Raw genomic sequence first — 6,068 nt, forward strand, 5'->3', positions numbered from 1 at the left:
CTGTAAGAGTCCATGGTGGTTATTTCCGCTACGTTTTTGTTCAGCCCACCACTTGAGCCCATTGATTGGTTCGCCGTCTTCCAAATAAAGGCCGCCGGATAGCCATATGTCCACAGGATCTGATAGCGCTTCGGAAGATCTTGCGACAGCAGCAGCGCCAAGCCCGGCCAGAACACCAGTTTGTGGCTGGTGGAAACTTTGGTCAGTTGAATTGCTTAGTGTGAGAGATTACAAGATTTCGTTTACCTTTATTGGTCATTTCCTGGGTGGTTTTGGTGCGGTAATTGTGTTTGAAGGCTTATACCATGTATTGTACATCTCGCGAGTGAGATCTATTTCCTCACTAATCCATGACTTAGGCCATTTGGCCAGCTTAAAGTATTCATCCTTGAACAACAGATGGAGAACTGAATGGTCAAAAGATATTATGTTAGTTACAAAACATGTTAGAAAAAATCCAATTAGACTCAAAGAAAAGGCCTACCCATTGCTATTCTGTAGATTGGTGCGCAGTCAGTGAGCAAATTAGTGGTTTAACATTAAGCGGACCGACAGGAACACCACAAAAAAAAATTGGCAGCATTTCCCCCAGTTGTAAAATAAAATTACAGGTACAATATGACCTGGACCACTTGGCTCTTTAAGCAATTGGCGCCGAGCAAGAGCCAAGTGGTGAACTCAACTACCCCAGACGCCGTATCCTTTTATACTTTTCCCCCCAACCTCAACTGACCACGACTTCCGCCTCGCCTTATTCCTTTTCCGACCCTATTATGTTTCTCAACATCAAGTTACTATTTTCCCCTCCATTGTCTGTGTGCGTTGCAAGAATGTGAAGCTGATGATGTCCTCCAAATCCGGAAAACTGAGACTATTTCTGTTTCCCGGGTTGGTATGCTATTCCTTCCGAGGCCTACACGTTGCCGGAATACTACCAATTCCGGGATCCTGAGACAGTGTCCCGGGCTACAATGTCTCTCCGGGCCCCGCAATTTCCAGAATAAGATGTTCGCCAATTCCGGGAAGCTGAGACCGTGTCCCAGAATAGATGTGCCAATATTGATACCAACATTATGTCTTGTTTCCAGTCCGTTGGGTTGAAGCTTTCCTGTAAAGATCAATTCCTGATGGAGCGCAAGATATTTTCGACTTCGCCGCGATCAGTGCCCGCTTGGAGAAGAATGAAATGATGTTTACTCCGGAGCAGCGAGTCTTCTTCAATGGTGTGATGTATGCGGTCAATAACCAAGTGCCACAAACATTCTACTTGGATGGACCTGGCGGGACCGGTAAAACTTTTCTTCTCGACAGTTTAATTGATGGTTTGACAATCAACCAGAAGAAATGTGTGCTTGTTACATCGACGGGGGTGGCAGCGCTCCTGCTCAACGGAGGTCAAACGGCTCACTCTGCTTTCAAGCTCCCATTAACAATAAACAATGAGACCTTGTGCAGCATTGATGCCTCGACAAAATGCGGTCGTGAGATGATCACAGCCGACATCATTTTTTGGGACGAGATTGTGACGATGCACCTCCAAGCTATCCAAGCCGTCGACATATCACTGCAACTGTTGACAAATAATCCACACCCATTTGGGGGAAAGTGTGTTGTTTTTCTGGGTGACCTTTGTCAAACTCTTCCCGTCGTTGGGTTGGAAGAGTGTCCGCGGTCTTGTCACGCCACTCTAAAATCTTTGTCCTTATGGGGAGCAGTCAAAAAGCACGCTTTAAACCTTAACATGAGGCTGAGGCAAAGCAAGGACACTGAAGCGGTCAAGAACTACTTGATCTCGGCGAAGTTGCAATGGCGCGAAACTGATGAAAAGTAGAACAAAACAAATTCATTATCCAAAAAATTAAAGGAAGACAAAAGTAATCAACTAACCTTTGCAAGAGATCGACGACATGACTCTGACGTATAAACATCATCATCCTTTTCATCTTCAACATCTTTGACATCAGCCAGCGTAAGCTCGTCGTCCTCTGCGAATTCGCCATCGGGGCGCTCAGAAATATTGGCAGGAAGCTCCTCCTCGTCGTCATCAGTGGAGCTACTATTGTCTTCCTCTTCATGAAGCCTGAAAATGCAATCACACATGTAACAATCAGCGGGTAGAAATCAAAGACAAAATGAAATGATGTCAGAATAATTAAGCTTGCCTTTCAAGGAGATTTTGCGGTTCCTCCTCATCATTGGATTCCTCATACTCACCAGCTCTAGGGGAGCTTTTTTTGTTACGCGCAAAGGGTTGGAGTATTGCCTTTACAATAAGGTTGAGGATATGTGCAAAGCACCTTATCCACTGCGGCTCGCCTTGGAAACATTTCCACAAAAGTTTTTCTAACTCAACAATCATTGTCCCGTTGTTTGCCGCGTTGTTGGAAACAATACCACAAATCTAATGAGTGTAATCAGCAGGTTAGATCAGATTCTCAGATAATAGAATGTACAAAATCAAAAGAAAAGTTATCATACCTGATTTTTCAATCTAAACTTCTCAACAATGAATTCAACCATGCGCGCTAAGTATTCACCTGTATGCCTTTCCTTAAGCTGGACAAAGTCCAGGGGCATTGCATCCAATTCAATCCTGCCGGCCCCATCATCCAAAAGTTGGTAGATAACCACCCCCATTATGTCGAATCCGTTTGGTGTCTGCCAGGCATCAACACCCAAGTAAAGTGCCCCCTTGTGGGCCTGAATAAAAAAAGCAATAGGTTTAAGGTGCAGTCAGTTGGGTTGTTATCTGAATTTTAAATAAAGAAATCAAACAATCCACGACTTACACTCAATTCGTGACAAATTTTCTCCTGAACACACAAATAAAGCTGCTGAATTGCCTTTGAAACCACTCTTTGGTTAGGAAGATGCTTTAAGATTGTCGGATGGAGAATTTTCTTGAGGCTGCTTTCTTCCAAAGCCGAAAAGGGCTTCGCTCCCTCCGCACACCAAATCGCACACCGCTGCAAGACCTAGAGTGAGAAGACTGGTCAGTTGGGAGAAAATTGAGATAAATAAATAAATATTGAGTCTTACCTCCCGCTGGTCAATTTCACCCATTCCAGATATACCAACTGAGGCAAGTGTTTTGTTACTTGGTGGTTTTTGTTGCTTCCTCAGGCATCGGCCTGCGTGCGTGAGAAGATTACTGCACAAAGAGTCATAGGCTGGTCAATTGATATTTTTTGAACATCTATCAAGATTTGAAATGCTTCAGCTATTGTTTCCTTGCTTCTTATAAATAGTAGGGAAAGTCAGACTCACATCTTACACTTCCACGCAATCATGCGGCGGTTAAATTTATCTTGCTGATCAGACAATCTGGGTGGCTCCTAAGAGGCATAAGCTGAACTGATTTGATTACGCGCAAGTTTCTTTGCGTGTTCTACATTTGCAATTTATTCAGTTTTTTGAGCCAATTGAATAATCAAGAAAGAAAGCAGAGTATATTCCCTAGACGCTGATCATCAGTTAGTTCAGCTCCCACCTGTGTGGAATTAGGGGTTCCTGAGTCAATGTTGTCCTGTTCATTGGTTGAATTGGGAGGGGGGCTTCGTGTTTGTCATCTGTTGCAGGCCGACTTCGGAGCCTCTTTTGTGGTCGGGCCATAGCGTGGTATTTGGAGGATATGATGGGGGAAGCACGCAAATTGACGGCGGAGGGAAACCCGGGTCGGAGATGCCGTATTGCGCGCAGCGAGCTGGAGATCATGTGTTGTGCAACTGCGGTGTATATGTGGGCGGGTGTGGGCGGGTGCGCCTGCAAATAACCCGGGCACCCGCTCAAATTCTGTCGGAATCTCAGACATCCGCACTCGCATCCGCATCTGTTGGCGGGTACCCGCCAACGGATAGCGGGTACCTGTGGCGGGTGCAAAGTTGCCATCTCTAAGGTGCATCTAGAGCCCTCTACATGCTGAAGGGAAGTCATCCAACTGGAAGACTTCCCGTAGGATCTACGCCCCCCAGACAGACTAGAATATCACAGATCTGTCACCCAACAGATCACCTGACAGATCTGTCCGCCCGTAAGCACACATGATACAAAGAAAGCCAACAGACCTAAAACCTAGACAGCAGTAGACAGCACGCTGGACAACAACCCTTCCTGATACCTCAACGCCTCCGAGCTCACCCCTCCCCTCAAAAATCATTGTAAGTTTTTTTTGTTGTGATTCTTGCAATGCTAATTTTAACCTCTCAAGATATCTTGCACCTTAGGATACATGGACCGAGACGATTTTATTCCTGCTTGTGACGTTCTCCACAATTTTAATGAGGCCAACAAGCAAGCTGATGAAGATGACGAGGGCCTTCTGGCGATGGCTATAACTGTTTTTCAAGGAAGAAGGCAGCCCGATCGCACGATGTGCACATATCTAACTTGAGCAGACCCTTTCCCAAACCCCCAATCAACTAGTCCATGGCTCCAAATGCTGAATGCTTCTAACAATCGAGCTTTCATCACTACTGTTGGAATGAATATCAAGACTTTTCGTTACCTCCTGACTCATTTTGCAAACCGATGGACCGAGCAGACAGTACCCCGCACCGACGTCAAGCAACATGGAGAACCTTGCCTCTATCGTCAATCATTGGATGCAGCAGGCTGCTGAGGCTTAGTACTTCGCGGCGGCGGCGGCTACGCCCAACCTTTGTCTGATTAGCTGCCAGCCTTGAGAGCCCAATGTCGTGGCTCCAGGCGGCCAGGAGTGGCGCTTGAAGAGCCTCGGCTGCCTGCAGCCTTTTTTTTTCTCCCTAATGACCCCCCCCCCCCTCCCCGTTTTTTTTGTCAGTTTGACCTGATCATTGATGCTCGGTGCTCGCAATTTTCAATCAACTGATCATGTATGTCATAGTGCAGGACTAGCACTGAACAATCCCGCGCGCCCAGGAGTCACGTTTGATGGCAAATCACTGCTTGTCCCATCATCTGAGGAATTCTCTTGCCTGGCAAAATTTTGATTCGCCAGATTCCTGCGAGCTTCTGGGAGAGTTTCTGTCAACCCGGGAACTGGAGCATAGAGCCGGAAATTGAGGGATCCACCGGGGCCCCTACACCATCACTGAAGGCCAAAATAGATGTTAGCATGTTGCCTGCATTGAGATGAAGAAAGAAACATAACTTACTCCTCAAGTTGAGCCTCCAGACGTTGGGGGTTCTGGGTGATCATCAACCCACTTCGCTCCTCTATTTCATGCAAAATCTCCTTAGCTTGTCAAACGTATTCCGGGGGCGCCGGCGATCCGGTTGCCTTTTTTTCGCAGGCAAGGTTGTGAAATTTGGTTTTGATCGATTCGACTGTACAATTCATACAGCCAGCACTTTGAGGATATTCGTGGTATGTCTCAAGGACACGGTTCCACTCGTTTTGTCCAATTGGCAGAACTTACAGCGTCAACCAGAGCACACATGTCGGGGACGCTGTAGCCTTGCAAACCAGCCACTCGTCCGGGACGGTTTACTCGACTGGGTTGGGTGAGGGGAAGTCTGGGGGGCTGGCTGGAATCGAGGGACTGGGAACGCTGAGGAGGCATTGCAGGCGGGTTGGCTGTTGACGTGTGTTGGGGAGGAGACGCCGGCAGCTGGCGGGGCTGCCTTTTTGGTGGTTCAGCAGCCTGATCTACCAGGCCCTGGTAGATCTGTTAGTGATAGATCTGTGATATTCTAGTCTGTCTGGGGGGCGTAGATCCTACGGGAAGTCTTCCAGTGTTTAAGTTCATTCTTGAACGTTGGGTGGCAAAAGTGCATGCAAGTCACATTGTACAACCTGCTTGATGTTGTTTGAAAGTTGGTGCCCAAGAAAAAGCCTTGAACATCAACTTTTGAAAGTACATGTAAGTCATGCATGGCCAACTTGGGATCAAATCACACCTGGCCAACATTGAAACCCCCTATTATGTAGTCTCCGGTAGCCATTTGTCTTTCTGTTGACTGGCCTTCATACCAAAGTACAACCTATTGTCCTTGCCTTTGATGCGCTCCTTCGTATCCTTGAGTATTTTTGTTACTTTCCTGGAGGGGCATTGTTCTTACTGTGATCAGGTTGGAGGGGCTGAGGCGAG

Source organism: Puccinia triticina, chromosome 2A (assembly GCF_026914185.1).
Source record: "Puccinia triticina chromosome 2A, complete sequence".
In the NCBI taxonomy this organism is placed as follows: domain Eukaryota; kingdom Fungi; phylum Basidiomycota; class Pucciniomycetes; order Pucciniales; family Pucciniaceae; genus Puccinia; species Puccinia triticina.